Below are 19,628 nucleotides of genomic sequence, written 5' to 3'. Positions count from 1 at the left end.
GCTGACCGCGATCGCAAAAGTGCCCGCCTCCATTTTGTAGCTGCCGGCAGTGCTGGTGTGAGCTCCAGGGCCTCTGCTCAACAACCCGTGAAAAGAAGCTGAAAACCGGAACAAAGCAGCTTAAAGATGATCACTTGAGGTGTGGGTTAGTGATTATCACTCTGCAAATCAGGGTGCAAAGTTCATGTGTGTTATATGCAGGGAAGCACTGGCAAATGGAAGTTTAAAACCCTCAAAACTTCAAAGACAATTTAAGACGAGACATGACGAGTTCAAGGACAAACCTCGTTATTTTTTCACACAGATAAGACCATAAGACACCTTGGCTTGCCTGGGCAGGAGGGATTGCTGCCAGATTGGTGGCCTTGTGGTGCGAGGTGTCCGGAGGAAGCATAACAACGTATGGAAAAGTAGGATCTGGTGGTGGGCAGGCAACTTTGAGCAGTGCTGTTCTGTAGCGCCTGACAATGGAGCCATCAGCCGAATGTACTACAAACGATCTGGGAGCAGCCTGTCGCACAACAACAGCTGGAGCTGACCAGCCTCCATCAGGTAGCTTGATCCAAACAGCATCTTCCGGAGATAGCACAGGCAAATCGGGAGCAGGAGCATCGTACGTCAGCTTTTGCCGGTTCCTGAGCTGCTGCACCTTTTGCAGCACTGGGAGGGGATCCAGGTCTGGTAAGTGTCTGGCTGGAACAGTCGTCCGCAGGTCTCTATTCATGAGGAGTTGAGCCGGAGACATACCGGTTGACCGAGGGGTTGCCCTGTACGCCAACAGCGCAAGGTTGAAGTCAGAAGCAGAGTCCGCAGCCTTGCAGAGCAGTTGCTTCACTATATGGACCCTTTCTCGACCTTCCCGTTGGACTGCGGGTAGTGTGGGCTTGAGGTCATGTGGTTGAATTGGTACGACTTGGTGACATTGGACCACTCTTGGCTGTGGAAGCAGGGACCATTGTCACTCATGACAGTGAGCGGAATACCATGCCTGGCAAATGTCTCCTTGCAGGCCTTGATGACTGTCCTTGATGTGAGGTCTGACAGCTTCACAACTTCCGGGTAATTTGAGAAGTAATCTATGATGAGCACATAGTCACACCCATTGGCGTGAATAAGGCCAATTCCCACCTTGGACCATGGAGAGGTCACAGTCTCGTGTTGCTGGAGTGTTTCTTTGGGCTGAGCAGGCTGGAAACGCTGGCAGGTCGCACAATTGAGGACCATGTTGGGTATGTCCTGGCTGATTCCAGGCCAATAGACAGCCTACCGGGCCCTGCGCCTACACTTTTCCACACCGAGGTGTCCCTTGTGGATTTGTTTGAGCACTAAACTCTGCAGACTGTGAGGAATAACAATACGATCGAGCTTGAGGAGGATCCCCTCGACGACAGTCAGGTCGTCCTTCACATTAAAGAACTGAGGGCGTTGCCCTTTTTGCCAACCATTTGCGAGGTGGTGCATTACCTGCTGCAGAAGAGGGTCCTTGGCAGCTTCTTCACGAATGTTGATCACTCTTTCATCTGAGGCCGGGAGGTTGCTGGCACACAGCTGCACCTGTGCCTCAATGTGGCGGATGAAGACAACCTGTTCACAGGGCGAGGTGATGGAGCGGGACAGGGCATCCGCAATTCTCAGCTCCTCGCCTGGTGTGTATACTAACTCAAAATCGTACCTGCGGAGTCGAAGGAGAATGCGCTATAGCCTGGGCGTCATGTCATTCAAATCCTTATGAATGATATGGACCAAGGGTCTGTGGTCAGTCTCCATTGTGAAGGTTGGTAGACCGTAGATGTAGTCATGGGACTTTACAATGCCGGCTAGGAGGCCCAGGCACTCTTTTTCTATCTGGGCATACCTCTGTTCAGAAGGAGTCATGGCCCTTGACGCATAAACCACTAGTGCCCAGGATGAGGAGTCATCCTTCTGGAGGAGCACCGCACCAATGCCGTCCTGGCTTGCGTCCGTGGAGGTTTTTGTCTCCCTGTCCGGGTCAAAAAGCGCTAGTACTGGAGCAGTGGTGAGCTTTACCTTTAGCTCAAGTCACTCCACTTGATGTGTGGGTAGCCACTGGAATGCAGTGGACTTCTTCACCAGATGCCTGAGAGCCCTGGTGTGTGATGCAAGGTTGGGAATGAACTTTCCCAAGAAGTTTACCATACTGAGGAAGCGTAGTACCACCTTTTTGTCTTCCGGGGTCTTCATGGCGTCAATGGCCTTGACTTTGTCTGACTCTGGTTGCACACCCTGCTGGGATATCTGGTCGCCCAAGAACGTGATGGTTGATATGCCAAAGGAGCACTTGGCCTTGTCCAACTTGAGGCCGTTTGCATGGACATGTTGCCTGTTTGAGACGAGATATGTGTTCCTCAGGGGTCGTGGACCAAATGATTACATCATCTACATAGACCCGCACACCCTCAATGCCCTCCATCATCTGCTCCAAGACCCTGTGGAAGATTTCAGAGGCTGAAACAATGCCGAACGTCATGCGGCTATAACAGTACCTTCCAAAAGGTGTATTGAACGTGCAGAGCTTCCTGCTGGACTCGTCCAGTTGTATCTGCCAGAAACCACGCGATACATCTAGCTTCATGAAGAATTTGGCGTGGGCCATATGACTTTTCAGTTCTTCCCGCTTCGGGATCGGGTAGTGTTCCCACATTATGTTCTGGTTAAGATCTTTGGGATCGATGCATATCCGCAACTCTGCTGAGGGCTTTTTCACACAGACCATCGAGCTGACCCAGTCAGTCGCTTCCGTCACTTTAGAGATTATGCCCTGGTCTTGGAGCTCCTGCAGCTGCGCCTTTAAACGTTCCTTCAGAGGAGCCGGCACCCGGCGTGGTGCATGGATTACAGGCCTGGCATCAGGCCTGAGTAGGATCATGTAGCAGTATGCCAGCGTACCCATTCCATCAAACACATCCGGATCTTGAGCAAGGATGTCATCAATGTCAGCCGGAAGATCCACATTGGCAGAGGACATGGCATGGACTCGCTGTACGAGGTTGAGTAGCTGGCATGCATGGGCACCGAGCAGGGATGCCTTGTCAGGCTTGACGATTTCGAATCGCAGTGTGGCATTGATGGTCTTGTTGGAGACAAACAGATGACAAGATCCTAGTGCAGTTTTGGCATTGCCATTATAATCGAGGAGCTGGCAGGCTGGCGGATGAATTTTGGGTTGTTTTCTACGTGGTGAAAATCAGCTGGAGAGATGCGATTGGCTGAAGCACCAGTGACCAGCTTGGACTGAATGCTGCGTTGGTTAACGTGTACGACAGCACGCCATTCGTCCGCAGAATCCACATTGAGCACAAATAGGCGTTTTGCTGAATTTGAGGAGGCATGTTCACATGTAGTGATGATGCCCACACGATATGGGGACTCCAGGCAGTCACCCTCTGGATCTGCAGTGCTACCAGGATCAGAATCCAGTAGACCTTGCTGTACACATCGAACGCGTTTGCGTTGGAAATGGGATCGCTGGCCCTTGACCGGTGGTGCAGACCTGCACAAGGCGGCATAATGTCCAGGCTTCCCACAGTTTAAACATCGTCTGCCTTTTGCAGGACATTGCTGCTTTAAGTGGGCGGTGCCGCAGTTCAGGCACGTCATGACGTTGACGTCGTTACGCTCTGTGCATCGTCGCACATGTGCAGTGCGGTCAGCCGACATTCGCGCCTGCGCAGTTTGGTGTTCGGCCGCTGCGTTCTCCAGTTCGTGGTGCGCATGCGTGGCACCCTGGGAAAAGCGCGCTGTCGTGTTATTCACCCTGGAGTAACACGGACTGCAACACGATGCAGTTAAATGATAAAGCATACACCAAACGTAGGCATTGGTTCAATAAGATTTATTGAACATCAGTAACGAAGCACACAGCTGCCTTTGGGTTGACCCTCTGCTACTCGAAGTAAACAATCACTAACTATCTGGACCAGGCTAACTCTAATCCACGTGTAGAAGGTGTTGAATGATTTGTACACCCTGACTGTCACTACAGTTGTCACCAGTGGAAAGAAGCAGAGTGCTGATGCCTCGTTTGTTTTATAGTTGGAAGCCACCCCCTCTGGTGTCCTGTCTGGTGATTGGTCGTGTTCTGTTCTGTATGTTGATTGGCTCACCTGGGTGTCTGTCACTGCCTGCTTTTACCTCATGATGTTCATGGGTATATATTATGACAAGCGCAAAATGGCTGCCTTCATCGATACTTAGGTGCCGCATCCGGGCGATGGCCTGTACACTCTCTGCCTCGTGGGAGGCAAGTTGTTCCTGTTCTGCCGATTTGAAACGGGAGTACCGATTTCTCGCCTGTTCATGCACTTTACACGTCTCAATTGCGACTGGCAGGGTCATGTTTTTAATTTTGAGGAGTTGCTCCCGCAAAGAGTCGGAGTGGACCCCAAACACGATCTGATCCCTGATGATGGAATCAGCGGTGTCACCATAGTTGCAGGACTGCGCTTATATACGGAGATGAGTTATAAAGGATTGGAAAGGTTCATCCTTACCCTGAAGGCGTTGCTGGAAGACATAGCGCTCAAAGCTATCATTTGTTTCGACTTCACAGTGACTGTCGAATTTAGCTAAAACGGTCTTGAATTTCATCTTGTCGTCGCCTTCGGCAAAAGTGAGCGAGTTGAAAATCTGGATGGCTTGGGCCGTCGTAGTTGATAGGAGCAGCGCATCCTCAAGGCCCGAGGCCTCAATGTAGGGACCAAACTTCTGCTTGAAGACCTGCCAGTTGGTGCTGAGATTGCCGGAGATCCGGAGCTGTGGAGGGGCCTGGATCTTCTCCGTGCCGCTGGAAGGCACTTGCTGGTCGTCACTGAATTATTCAAGATAAATTACTTAGATGAAGTAGACTCCTGGTACCATGTTGTGTTATTCACTCTGGGGTAACACGGACTGCAACTGGATGCAGTTGTACTGGAAAGAAGACACCAAACTTTGACGTTAGTTCAATACGTTTTATTGAACTTCTGGGGTAATGCACACAGTTTGCTGTAGGTTATCACTGCCTGTCTGTGTCTCATTACGTGCATCAGTGCACATCATGACACACATCATGGCTGATATTTTTTCATCCTCATTCTCCTGCCTACTCCCCATAGCCCCTGATCCCCGTATAAATCAAGAACCTATCTATCTCTGTCTTAAAGACACTCAGCGACTTGGCCTCCTTAGCCTTCTGCGGCAAAGAGTTCCACAGATTCACCACCCTCTGGCTGATGAAATTCCTCCTCATCCCTGTTTTGAAGGATCGTCACTTTAGTCTGAGATGGTGTCCTCTGGTTCTAGTTTTTCCTACAAGCGTAAACATCCTCTCCATGTCCACTCTATCCAGGCCTCGCAGTATCCTGTAAGTTTCAATAAGTAAGTTTCCACTCTCATCCTTCTAAATCCCAATGAGTTCAGACCCAGAGTCCTCAACCATTCCTCAGACAACAAGCTCTTCATTCCAGGGATCATTCTTGTGAACCTCCTCTGGACCCTTTCCCGGGCCAGCGCATCCTTCCTTAGATACGGGGCCCAAAACTGCTCACAATACCCCAAATGGCATCTGTTCAGAGCCTTATACAGCCTCAATAATACACCCCTGATCTTGTATTCTAGCCCTCTTGACATGAATGCGAACATTGCATTTGCCGTCCTGACTGCCGACTGAACCTTCACGTTAACCTTAAAAAAATCGCGAACAAGGATTCCCAAGTACCTTCGTGCTTCTGATTTTCTCAGCATTTCCCCATTTAGAAAACAATCCCTTCCTCCATTTGTCCATCCAAATTGTATAACCTTGCACTTTTCCACATTGTATTTCATTTGCCACTTCTTTGCCCACTCTCCTAGCCTGTCCAAATCCTTCTGCAGCCCCCCTGCTTTCTCAATACTACTGTCACTCTTCAGACCTTTGTGTCATCTGTAAACATTGCAGTCCCTTCTTCCAGATCATTAATAGTAATAATATTTAATCATTTATTGTCACAAGGAGGCGGATATAACACTGAAGTGAAGTTACTGTGAAAAGTCCCTAGTCGCCAGATTCGGCACAGAGAGGGAGAATTCAAACTGTCGATTACGTACCAGTTTTGGTCGCCCTGCTGGTCGCCGCAGCTCTGTGAGGTGCCCTGAGGCCGTATGAGGGGGAGCCGCGCGAAGAGGAGGGGCAGGCTGCAGCAGCAGAGCAGGCCGCAACGGGGCAGGTGGCAGCCGCCCAGGCTGGAGAGTCAGCCACCCAACAGGCCGTGAAGGAGGAAGCGCCACATGAGGCCTCATGTGTACTGGCACCGCCTGACATTCGAGGAGCTGCTGGACCGAGCTGTCGAAGACTCCGGCTGAGCAGAGGGACAGTGCGACATACCTGACATATTATGGCACACCTGGCACCACAGGGGTACGGGGGAGGACACCCGCTTCCGGTCTCCGTCAAAGTGACGGTCGGCCTGAACAACTACGCGACGGGGTCCTTCCAGGCGCCAGTGGGGACCTGGCCAGGATCTCACAGACCTCGGTGCACAGGTGCATTCGCGTTGTCACGGAGACCGTGTATGCAAAGGCGGCTCAATATATCCATTTGGATGTGGGCTGACCCCACCAGGATGCCAGGGCAGCAGGGTTCGCTGCCATCGGTGAGATGCATCGGATCCAGGGAAGGATCGACAGGATGCATGTCGCCCTATGGGCACCTGCGGATAACAGGCCACTGCACACAAACCGAAAGTGTTCCACTCAATGAACGTTCAGCTGGTCTGTGTCCTTCATCCACGCATCATACAGGTGAGATCGAAATGCTGCGCTCTTCCAGCACCTCCCCTGCGGGCGTCTCTAATGTGCCTTAAGGGCGGGCCCCATCACCTCTTCCTCCCTCGGGGTGCCCGATGACCTGCGGGCTACTCCATGGGATGGGGGTACGAGCGGAGCTATCCCCTGAGGCTCCCCATCATCTGTCGCTGTCAGTCCCAGAGGTCCGCTCTGGTCTCGAACAGGGTCTGCACGCTCATGGCTATGGAGCACAGGGAGTGGCACAGCTCCATCTGGGACTGCGCCACATCACGCTGCGACTGTGCCACCAACTTCTGGGAATGTGTCACATCAACAAGCGACTGTGCCACCTCCCTCAGTGTCAACACCACGTCGGCCAGTGCCCAGGCAATGCCAAGAGGATCCTGGGCAGCACGTTGACCTTGATCGTCTGCACTCTCCTCGCCAGGGGGAGCGGGAGTGAGTCCCAGCTCGGCAGATCCCCTTTAACTTCCTCCACCAGACTCGGCAGCTTCCATTTGTGGATCCGTGTCCGGCCGTGGGCTATTTGGATGCCCAGGTATTGGACTTTGGTCTGGGCCAGTTTGAACGGCAGCCTCTCCAGCTCTGCCCCTCCACCCTGTGGGTTTACAGGGAAGATTTTGCAGCTCTCCATCCACCTCGGGAGGGCCTTCGCCAGGATCTTAGCCTCAGTATTAAGGAGTGGGATCGGTCTGTGTGACCCACACTCCGTCGGGTCTTTGTCTTTTTTGGGGATCAGTGATATTGAGGCCTGAGCCAGCGTTGGTGACAGGATTCCCATTGATCGCGAGTCAGCGAACATCTCCCGCAGGTGCGGGGCCAGCGCTGGCGTGAATGTGTTGGAGAATCCGCCGGGAATCTGTCCAGCTCCGGCACCTTCTCTGCCTGTATGGAGCTGATGCTCTCCATGATTCCCTCAGTTCCAATGATGCTTCCAGGCCCCATCTCCCCTCCTCCCCCACGATCAGCATGTCCAGTCCGTCGAGGAGCTGCTTCATCTTCGAGTCTCCCTCCGGGGGCTCGGAGGTGTACAGCTCTCGGTAGAAGGTCGCAAAGGCTTTGTTAATCTCCTCTGGTGCTGCGTCCAGTCTGCCGTTCCTATCCTTCCCCTGAGCTATTTCCCTCGTGGCTGCCTGCTTCCTCAGCTGGTGAGCCAGCAGGCGCCTGGCCTTGTCTCCACGCTCGTAAAATGTCCCCCGTGTCTGGTGGAGCTGGTGCACTGCTTTCCCAGTGGAGAGCAGCTGAAAGTCCATTTGTAGCTTTTTCCTCTCCGCCAGTAGTTCCACGGTCGGGGCCGCGGAGTATCGCCGGTCCACCTCCAGTACGGAGTCGATCAGCTGTTGCCTCGCCATTCTCTCCTTCCCGTCTTTAACTGCCCCGAACGCAATAACCTCCCCTCTTATCACCACCTTCAGTGCCTCCCAGAACGTGGAGGGGGAGAGCTTCCCATTTTGGTTGCAGGTTACATAACCGTTGATGGCTTGTGATGTCCGTTCACACAACGCCTTGTCGGTGAGGAGGGCCGTGTCCAGCCTCCATGGGGGGCATTGGGCCCGGCCCGTCTCCAATCTCACGTCCAGGTAATGTGACTGGAGATTACTATTGAGGAGAACTCCCCTCCTACTATCCCTGGAAGCTCTGATTTCCCCACTACGGAGAAGTCGATCCCAGTGTAGACCCTGTGGACCTGGGAGAAGAAAGAGAACTCCTTCTCCCTTGGGTGTGTGAACTTCCATTGGTCGACTGTCCCCCTCTGTTCCTTAAAGGTGTTTACTTCCCTCCCCACGCTGACTGTTTTGCCGATTTGGGGCAGGATCTGTCTGTCCATGGGACCTGTACACAGTTAAAGTCATTGCCCAGAATGAGCTGTTGTGAGTCTATGTCGGGGATTTCTGCCACGGTTTTCTTTATAAAGTCAGCATTGTCCCAGTTGGGGGCGTTTACATTTACAAACACCATTGTTGCCCCTTCCAGGACACGGCTAACCGTGACATACCCCTAGGTCCATCACCGTCTTTGTCACCGGGAATGCCGTCTTCTTATTGAGCAGTATGTCCCCCCCACCCCCCAGCCCCCCCCCACCCCCCCCCCCCCCCCCCCCCGCCACCGACGACCCCCCCCCCCCCCCCCCGCCCCATAACCTGACTGGTTTGTCTGTCCCACCCAGCTCTTCCTTTCTTTTAAATTTAAAGCACCCAATTCACTTTTTTCCCAATGAAGGGGGAATTTAGCGCGGTGTAGCCACGTAAATTGGCTGCGTTACGATTAATCTGTCCAAAACCCAGTTTGAAATGGCTAACCCAAAAGACTGCTGGGAAAAGCAGCTAACGAGACACAAGCAGGCAGCTGCAGACAGGATTGCATATTCGGCTCTGGGAAGTTAGCCCAGATCGATACTCAGGGCTATCAACAGCCCATCAACCCAGGTATTTGCAGTTGCATTCAGGACTGTTTGCAGCCCATCTATCCAGACATCCACAGTTAAATCGGCTATCCCCGGGAACAATTGCAACATATTAGCAATTGAATATCGGGCCAGACCTGTCGGCGCCTGCAGTGGCCGAAACAAAGACAGGTGAGCGACCACCCCCCGATCGAGGAATCGCCTCATCATTGGACACATCGACCCCAGAGATTGGGGACAGATCCAATCACTTGGGACTCAGGGTCAAGGGCCGCCCCGGGAGGCGGGAAGCCCCTGGGCCCTATAAAAGTGAGGGTCCAAGTTCAGATCTCTCTCTCTCTCCTCTTCGCCTGCTCGAGACCTTCGCAAGACCAGCCACCGGCAACTGTAAGTTTGAATCCAGCGATCGCTATCCGGTAGAGACACCTAGCCACCGACCTGTAGCAGCCTTTTGAATCCCGCGGGCCAGATTTGATTGGACAAGCCATTCGTTTCCCTGACCTGGTGGGCTCTTCCTAAGTTAAGTGTTGGCCAGTAGTGATAGGTTTATTATATAAATATTAATATTAGGGTATTAATATTGCTTGTTGTATAAAATAAATGACCGTTGTTTTAATCCTTACTAAGCGGTGTGCTGTATTAGTAATCATAACCTGAACTTGAACCACGTGACGGTATCATAAAGATACCTGGTGACTCATGAGCAAAGGTGACGTAATCAGAGCAAATAGACGAAGGTTAAAAGGAGCAACACAATTGGCGACTCCGCAGGGACCCGACTTAGAAGTGGAAAACCACTCTGGGAGAACCCCAACATTTTGAATTAGAATCCAATCGGAAACAAAAAAAACCCACAAGTGTTCAAGCGGTTCTGGTTAATAATTCACAATTCGGAAGTGTGTATATGCATGCGTAACTAACAGGGTTATAAGGCAAAACTGATAGATTTTTTGTTGCGTCAAAACTATCGGCAGTTGGTATTTTGGAAATTAGCGCAAGCCATACCCGCATCTACCACACCACCTTAGCCCCCTGTTCCAAATTCGAACATAACGAGCAGATAAGAGAGAGCCATGCAGGCAATGCAAGCGATGCAGCGCCTCAGGAACCCCGAAGATTTTGCTGTCGCACCAGTCAGCAGCGTAGGAGCGGGACAGTGTCCCGTTTGGGAAGTGGAAATCCGCAAAATTCTGCAGGGCAAAGGATGACCCATGTGGAAGGATTTCTGTAATAATGACGACTCAGGTCCTGGAAGTATAGGGCATACTTGGTGGGAGAACCTGAGTGAGATCCACAAAAAGAGTTTAGTAAAAGCGCGCAAGCCGATGGCAATTGTGTCCTGTCTGGCACAATTGCGAGGCACAGAGGAGGTCGTCAGGACGCTCCGCAAGGAAATAGAAGGCATACATCGGATGGGTAAAATCGATGTATGCGAAATTGAGAAAGAGAACCTGGAGTTAAAAGGGAAATTAGCAGCAAAGGACGAAGAGGTGACTGACGCCAAACGGGGTCACCAATCTTGTCTGGCGCACTTGAGTAGTTTCCAGTCACAATATGAAAAGGCTTATCAGGACCTGCAGCGTGCAGTCCTGGTAAAGAAAGAAACAGAAAACCAGTTAGAGAAGCTCCAGAAACAAGGCAGCCTTGAGAGCGCTCCACGCCACAACCACGGAACAAAGGCAGAGTACTTTGGACCATGCAAAGTGCCGAAAGCAGATTGCAGACTTGAAAGCATTGCTTTCTGTCCAAAAGGGATTTCAAGAAACCTTTGGGGAAAGTTTAGACCAGGAAGACGGCCCTGATTGTGAAGAATTGCAAGAGACAGGGCAGAGATATGTTCAGGGAGCATGTGCGCAGGGAAAACCCCAAAGGAGGAAAGCACACCCACCCCCCACACAAAAGATAATACAGGCTCCCATGAACCCTGTAACAACCCACCGCACCGCCACAGCAGACGAGGCGGAGGTCTTATATTCCACCCCCCTCACAGTGACCCAATTACGGGACGCGTGTGCCAAAATCACACTGTTCCTCCCCGCTTCAGACCCACACCATTTCTTTGCCACCGTCAAACACCAGGCGGCCATGTACGGCCTGGATGAGAGAGCAGGTAAAGCGGACTTCCAGGTGCGGCTATGCAGAGCTAGGTCGCATATTCGGTAGCTCCCGCTTGGAACGGACTTTTGGGCTCTTTTACAGGGCCCCCCCGGCATTTGTTTGACATTTCCCGGTGTAGGAAGAAGACTGCAGCATCCCCCTGACGGTGTCCCCAGGAATGTTGTGTCTTTTGGCTGCCAGACCCGGCAGAAGCAGTAAAGGATTTGGCTTTGGCTGCAGGTTTAGACAAGGGCCTCTTCCAGCATGCAGGCGGGGGAAGGGCAAGCTTAAAGCTGCAATCTGACTTGACTCTATCAAAGGTGAATTCTAGCAGCAGAGGGAACAACTGTGAAAGGATCTACCAGGGCCATTGAAGAAGCGGGGACAAGGCTTCCGGTGGCGGCCATGGAGGAGTAGGTCGCGCATTCGGCAGCTCCCGTCTGGAACTGACTCTCAGACCTTTTTCAGGAGTTTCCATAGACTTTTTAAACGGACCAGAAGTGAAACGGCCAAAGGAGCGGCACTGGAGCAACGGGAGAAGCGAGGGAAAGAAAACAAAATGGCGGCGGCAAGGGACAAAGGGGAGCTGCAGGAGTTCATCAAGCGCTGCTTCGAGGAGCAGCGCGAGGAGATGCGCAAGGAGATGTTAGCGCCTATGCTTTCGGCAATTGAAGGACTCAGGATCACCCAGAAGGTCCATGAAGCTAAGATCCAGGAGGTACAGAAAAGAGTCAGTCAGAACGAGGACGAGCTCGTGGGCCTGGCGGTGAGAGTGGAGCAGAACGAGGCGCTACACAAGAGGTGGGCAGGAAGACTCGAAGACCTGGAGAACAGGTCGAGGAGAAAGAATCTGCGAATCCTGGGTCTCTCTGAGGAAGTGGAGGGGGCTGATGCCGGGGCATACGCGAGCACGATGCTCGAGGCGATGATGGCCACGAAGGCCCCTTCGAGGCCGCTGGAGTTGGACGGGGCACACCGGGTGCTGGCGAAGAAGCCCCAGGCAAATGAGCCGCCAAGGGCGATGGTGGTGAGGTTCCACCGGTTCACGGACAGAGAGTGGGTCCTGAGATGGGCTAAGAAGGAGCGGAGCAGTAAGTGGGACAATGCAGAGATCCGAATATACCCGGACTGGAGCACGGAGGTTGCAAAGCGGAGAGCGGGTTTCAACCGGGCCAAAGCGGCGTTGTACCGGAAAGAAGTGAAATTCGGAATGCTGCAGCCAGCGCGACTGTGGGTCACATACAAGGGCCAACACTATTACTTCGAAAAGCCTGAAGAGGCGTAGACCTTTGTACAAGCCGAAAAGTTGGACTCTAACTGAGGGTTTGTGAGGGTAGGGGGGATGTTTGAGGTTTGATGTGTGATGGTTGTTGTATATAGGGGGTCAATCACGCGCAGAAATGTTACATGGGCTGGGGGAGAGAGACAAGGCCGCGACAGGAGCTGCGCCAGAGGGGGCGGAGCGGGCTTTGGAAAGCGCGGGGTGTTTTCCCGCGCGCGGGAAGAAAGGTGTGAAGGGGAACGAAGGAATACATATGGATTGGGAGACTCCCACGCGGGGAGGTCAATGGGACAGCGGGGGAAGCCGGGGTCAGCAGGCGTCAGCTGACTTACGGGAGTGACATGGGGGGAGCAAAAAAGCTAGGCAGGGGTCTAGCGGGGGGAGGGGAGGAGGGGAAGGGGGGGGGGGGGGAAAGGGTTGCTGCTGCACTGGCCGAAAGGGAATGGGACACAGAAGAGGTGGTCGGGACGGGGATCCCCCCTCTGGGGGATTGGAGGGTGAGGGAGGCGTGGACAGGGGACTGGCCCAGAAAAGGAGATGGCTAGTCGGCGGGGCGTGGGGTGGGGGGGGGGGGGGGGGAGAGCCCCTCCAATCCGGCTGATAACGTGGAATGTGAGGGGCCTGAATGGGCCGGTGAAGAGGGCTCGAGTGTTCGCGCACTTAAAGGGACTGAAGGCGGACGTGGCCATGCTCCAAGAGACACACCTGAAGGTGGCGGACCAGGTCAGGCTAAGAAAGGGATGGGTAGGACAGGTATTCCACTCGGGACTGGACGCAAAGAATAGAGGGGTGGCAATATTGGTGGGAAAGCGGGTGTCATTTGAGGCCAAGACTATTGTAGCGGACAATGGAGGGCGATATGTCATGGTGAGCGGTAGGCTGCAAGGGATGTGGGTGGTGTTGGTAAACGTATACGCCCCGAACTGGGATGATGCAGGATTCATGAAGCGCATGTTGGGGCGCATTCTGGACCTGGAGATAGGAGGCCTGATAATGGGAAGGGACTTGAATACAGTGTTGGATCCAGCACTGGACCGCTCCAAATCAAGGACTGGAAAGAGGCCGGCGGCGGCCAAGGTACTTAGGGGGCTTATGGATCAGATGGGGGGAGTGGACCCATGGCGGTTCGCAAGGCCGCAGGCCAGGGAATTTTCTTTCTTCTCCCATGTACACAAAGCCTACTCCCGGATAGATTTCTTTGTTCTGTGTAGGGCGCTCATCCCGAGGGTGGAGGGGACGGAGTATTCGGCTATAGCCGTTTCGGACCATGCCCCACACTGGGTGGAACTGGAGCTGGGAGAGGAGAGGGACCAACGCCCGTTGTGGCGGCTGGATGTGGGACTGCTGGCGGACGAGGTGGTGTGTGGGAAGGTGAGGGGGTGTATCGAAAGGTACTTGGAGGCCAACGACAACGGGGAGGTGCGGGTGGGAGTGGTATGGGAGGCGTTGAAGGCGGTGATCGGGGAGAGCTAATTTCCATTAGGGCTCATAGGGAGAAGACAGAGGGTATGGAAAGTGAGAGGTTAGTGGGGGAGATTTTGAGAGTGGACAGGAGATACGCAGAGGCCCCGGAGGAAAGATTACTTGGGGAAAGACGACGGCTCCAGGCGGAGTTTGACCTGTTGACCACAGGGAAGGCAGAGGCACAGTGGAGGAAAGCGCAGGGGGCGACCTACGAGTATGGGGAAAAGGCTAGTCGGATGCTGGCACACCAGCTCCGTAAGAGGATGGCAGCGAGGGAAATAGGGGGAGTCAAAGATGGAAGGGGAGCCACGGTTCGGAGTACGACGAAAATAAACGAGGTATTCAAGGCCTTTTATGAAGAGCTGTACAGATCCCAGCCCCCAGCGGGGGAAGAGGGGATGAGACGATTCCTAGATCAGCTGAGATTCCCGAGGGTGGAGGAGCAAGAGGTGGCTGGTTTGGGGCCACCAATTGGGTTGGAGGAGCTGAGCAAGGGTTTGGGGAGCATGCAGGCGGGGAAGGCCCCGGGACCGGACGGATTCCCGGTGGAGTTCTACAGGAAGTACGCAGACCTGTTGGCCCCGCTACTGGTGAGGACCTTTAATGAGGCAAGAGAGGAGGGGACCCTGCCCCCGACAATGTCGGAAGCGACAATTCCTTTGATCCTAAAGCGGGACAAGGACCCACTACAATGTGGATCGTACAGGCCGATCTCGCTCCTCAATGTGGATGCAAAGTTGCTGGCAAAAGTGCTGGCCACGAGGATCGAGGACTGTGTCCTGGGGGTAATCCACGAGGACCAGACGGGATTTGTAAAGGGCAGGCAACTAAACACCAATGTGCTGCCTACTGCCTATCACCAACGTGATAATGATGCCATCGGAGGAGGGAGAGGCGGAGATAGTGGCAGCTATGGACGCGGAGAAGATCTTTGACCGAGTAGAGTGGGAGTACCTCTGGGAGGTGCTGCGCAGGTTTGGGTTCAGGGTAGGGTTTATCAATTGGGTTAAGCTCCTTTACAGAGCCCCGATGGCAAGTGTAGTGACGAACCGGCGGAGGTCGGAGAACTTTCGACTGTACCGAGGGACGAGGCAGGGGTGCCCCCTGTCCCCCCTGTTGTTCTCATTGGCGATCGAACCATTGGCCATGTCATTGAGGGAGTCTAATAAATGGAAGGGGGGGAGAAGAGCATCGGGTGTCGCTATATGCGGATGACCTGTTGCTGTACGTGGCGGATCCAATGGAGGGGATGGTGGAGGTCATGCAGACTCTAAGGGAGTTTGGGGAGTTTTCGGGCTATAAGCTCAATGTAGGGAAGAGTGACAGGCGGGGGACCAAGAAAGAGAGATAGGGGACCTACCGCTGGGGAGGGCGGAGGGGAGCTTTCGGTATCTGGGGATCCAGATAGCCAGGAGTTGGGGGACCCTACATAAACTGAATCTGACGAGGTTGGTGGAGCAAATGGAGGAGGATTTCAAAAGATGGGACATGTTACCGCTCTCGCTGGCGGGTAGAGTGCAGTCGGTCAAAATGGTGGTCCTTCCGAGGTTTCTGTTTGACCGGAGCCAAGACCCCAGAAACAGTACGGATTTCCCCGAGAAGCGAAGGGAGAAATCCTAAAGGTCATAGAAAGCTTGTTAGAACAGGGCGTCCTAAGACCGGTAGCCTCGACTAACAATGCCCCGATTTGGCCAGTAAGGAAACCCGACGGATCATGGCGTTTGACCATTGATTATCGGGAACTCAATAAAGTCACCCATCGCAGCAGCCCCCACCGTTGCAACAAGTCCCGAGACCATGCTCAAACAGGGACTCCATGCCCGATATTTCACGGTTTTGGACGTCAGTAATGGATTCTGGTCCATTCCATTGGCAAAGGCGTGCCAGTACAAATTTGCCTTCACTTTCCGAGCTCAGCAGTACACGTGGACATGCCTGCCACAAGGCTTCCACAACTCCCCCTCCATTTTCCACCGACAGCTGGCAAATGGACTAGCAAAATCTTCTCGCCCCGAATGCCTGGTACAGTATGTAGACGATCTACTACTGCAGACAGACACAAAGGAAGAGCACATCGAGCTTCTGTCCGAACTCCTGGAGTTACTACACTCCATTGGCTGTAAAGTAAACCCCAAAAAGGCCCAAATATTGGAAGAAAAGGTGATATATTTGGGTACTATTATCACACACGGCAAACGCGAGATCGAGCACAAAAGAATTGACTCGATCGCTAAATTGCCCCTTCCCCAACACGTGTCAGCCCTCCGGTCGTTTTTAGGATTGGTTGGCTACTGCCGAAACCACATTGACGGTTTCGCCAGCAAGGCAGCGCCCCTCTCAGACCTCCTAAAGAAAGGAGCCCCCTGGGAATGGCTTCCGCAGCATACGGATGCTGTGGACTCATTAAAACAGGCACTCAGAGCCGCCCCCGCACGACAAGTTCCCGACCCACTTTCCCCTTTCGCCATAGAGGTAGCGACCACAGACCGCACCCTTTCAGCCGTGCTCCTACAGGAACGGCACGACCAGCTAAGACCCGGAGCTTATGCCTCCCGAATTTTAGACGCTGTGGAGCAGGGATTTTCAGCCTGTGAGAGGCACCTGCTCGCAGTTTTCGGGGCAGTCCAGTACTTTTCCTACATTACCGGACTGAACCCCATCACCATCTTGACCGAGCACACCCCCACACAACTCTTACTGGACGGACGACTTAAAGACGGTACTGTCAGCCAAATCCGCGCTGCTAGGTGGACCCTTCTCTTACAAGGACGGGACATCACAGTCAAACGGACAAAGACTCACACATACTTAGCGTCCGCTATCATGTAGTTATTGTAGATTGTCCAATCTACAATACCCCGGAACCCCCCACGGGTGTGAAATCATCTCACCCCACCATAATACAGGCCCCTTTATAGCCAGAACACCCCCCAGAAAACTAGCCACTCCATCTCAGAACCCCCCTCACCCGGACACGTGTGACCCCATCAGGGTTTATGTGGATTATCATAGATTATCATAGAATTTACAGAGCAGAAGGAGGCCATTTGGCCCATCGAGTCTGCACCGGCTCTTGGAAAGAGCACCCTACCCAAGGTCAACACCGCCACCTTCATCTGCGCTCAGAACAACCCAGATAGGTATGCCAAAAAGGCACATCTCAGCCACACCCGACCCGTTAACGGCCCCTGGACTAACCTCCAGATCGATTTTATAGGTCCATTGCCCCCTTGCAGGAATGGCTATAAATATGTTCTGGTGGTCATTGACACTTTTACAAAGCGGGTGGAAGCATTTCCAGCCCGCACCAACACCGCGAAAACCACCGCCAAAATCCTAACCCACCCCATCTTCACAAGATGGGGACTCCCCCGCAGTATTGAATCGGACCAAGGTTCTCACTTTACGGGACGGGTCATGCAGAACGTCCTCACGATATTTGGCATAACCCAAAAATTTCACATTGCGTACCACCCTCAGTCGAGTGGTATAGTGGAGCGCATGAATCGGACCCTAAAAACCACCCTCAGAAAAATGGTCCAGCAGAACAACACCACTTGGGATTCGGTCCTCCCCTTTGCACTGATGTTTTTGCGTAACACTGTTTCCACCTCCACAGGTTTCACCCCACACACCCTCATGGCCGGACGCCCCATGAAAGGGACAGAATACTTGTTGGGTTTAGACCTAACCAGCCCCGAAGTCACGGCCCTCACCCACGAGAAGGCCGTGGAACAACTACTTGCAAATATAAAAACGGCTCAGCTAGCAGCCGCTGTTAAACTGGGCACTAACAGAAAACAGAGCAAGCCCTGTTTTGCTAAGGCAGTACATGCGACGGAGTACAACATAGGACAGCAAGTAATGCTGTCCGTGTACAACCCCAGCACGTTTCTGTCTCCAAAATACTCGGGTCCTTATTCAATTACGGACAAAATAAGCCCGTCGGTATATAAAATTAAATACCAAAATGGTAAGACTGCATGGTTTCACATAAACCAGCTCAAGGTTTATGGAGCACAGTCAAACCACTCCCACCACGTCATGCTTGACGCAGCCGACCAAACCCCGCCCACAGCCAACGTGACCACCCCCACCCCTTCCACATCCAGCCCAGACACGGACTCGCCCCCGACTCCACCCACGAACTTTACGCTCCGCCCCGGAACGCCCACAGACTGCAGCAGCACAGACAGCGACTGTGACTCTGACGACAGCCACAGCACGCCTCCCTACCATCCTGGTCCCACACCCAGCAACTCCGACCTCGACTCCAGTGACCCCTTCCTCATCACCCACTCAAATAAACCCCACCACCGACCACCGAACTACACGGACGACTCCGACTTTGTCCCCACCCAACTCGACCCTACTCATTGGCACCACGACAACTCCTGCAGACTCGTCCGCAACGACGAGGACGATCCCAACTCACACCACGCAGCCCTTTCCGCCCTGATCCACTCCAGAGTTTGGCACCCGGGAGACGGTGATGACCTTGGGCCTGACTCCGCCAATCCTTTTGCGACCCTGTTCGCAACCGAGGACTGAGGTGTCCACATGATGATTTAAAGGAGACACTTGGTGAAAAGTGTTGTCCTTCCTGATGGAACCTGCAGAATGTTTTATGTTGTCTGTCTGTTTGTTAAATGTTGTTCGTCCTACAGGAGAATTTTCTCACCGCCCCACACCCATTCACCTGAACTTTTTAACTTTTCCCACTGACACCCACCGCGGCCACTCACCCATTCTGCCGAAACCTCGGAGGACTTGCCTCAGAGGCCCCCCCGAAACCAGACGCCCATTCAGAGGAACTAGCTTTTCATCTGATACGTGGTCACCAGACCAGACGCCCGATCGTAGCTACTCTTCTGATTGGATGGTAGAATCAGATCAGTAACCCCACCATGATGACTACATTTTTGTCCGTTCTTTGGTCGCTCAGGCAGTGGAGAAACGGCGTGAGACCCGCCCTGCCTGGGGACCCCCCCGTTGGTCAAAACCGCTCGGGTAGGGAAGATACGGTATTGGTAGCCGTCCTACCCGGGGACTCCACCCAAATCTTACCCGTCGCGGCCCACACGCACCTCATTCGACCTTTTCTTTCAAAAACAGTTTTATTTTATTTAGGCAACCTTTGGGTTGCTGCCACATGCTATTTACATCCTGGAACATTTGGATGATAAACCTAGCACTGGTCCACCATTGGGAAGTGTGCCGTGTCCAAACATTTGTTTTGAAAAAAAAAATGGGGGGAGAGTCACAGACTGTGACCAATTATAAGGGTTTAATTGGCCCCAAGAAGGACAGACACACTAACACACCAGATATTAAACCGAAGTATTTACACACACTACGCTTGTCTTACAGAACTCCAGAAGCTCCAAGTCCGGAGAAAACCAGCGAACAGAGGAAAAGGAAAGAAAGAAGACAGCCATGAGGACTCCTTTCTTCGTGCTCAACACTCTTTTGATGAACCTTTGGTTGCGCGGGAACGCGGACCCCATCACTCCAAACCCCTTTACTGTTAACACTTCACGGCCCAGTAGTACCGAGGGCCCAGTCACCAACCACACTGCATTATCCTGGTGTGCCAAG

Source organism: Scyliorhinus torazame, chromosome 25, assembly GCF_047496885.1.
Source record: "Scyliorhinus torazame isolate Kashiwa2021f chromosome 25, sScyTor2.1, whole genome shotgun sequence".
Classification (NCBI taxonomy): Eukaryota; Metazoa; Chordata; class Chondrichthyes; order Carcharhiniformes; family Scyliorhinidae; genus Scyliorhinus; species Scyliorhinus torazame.
Note: the sequence above shows the minus strand (reverse complement) of the source record.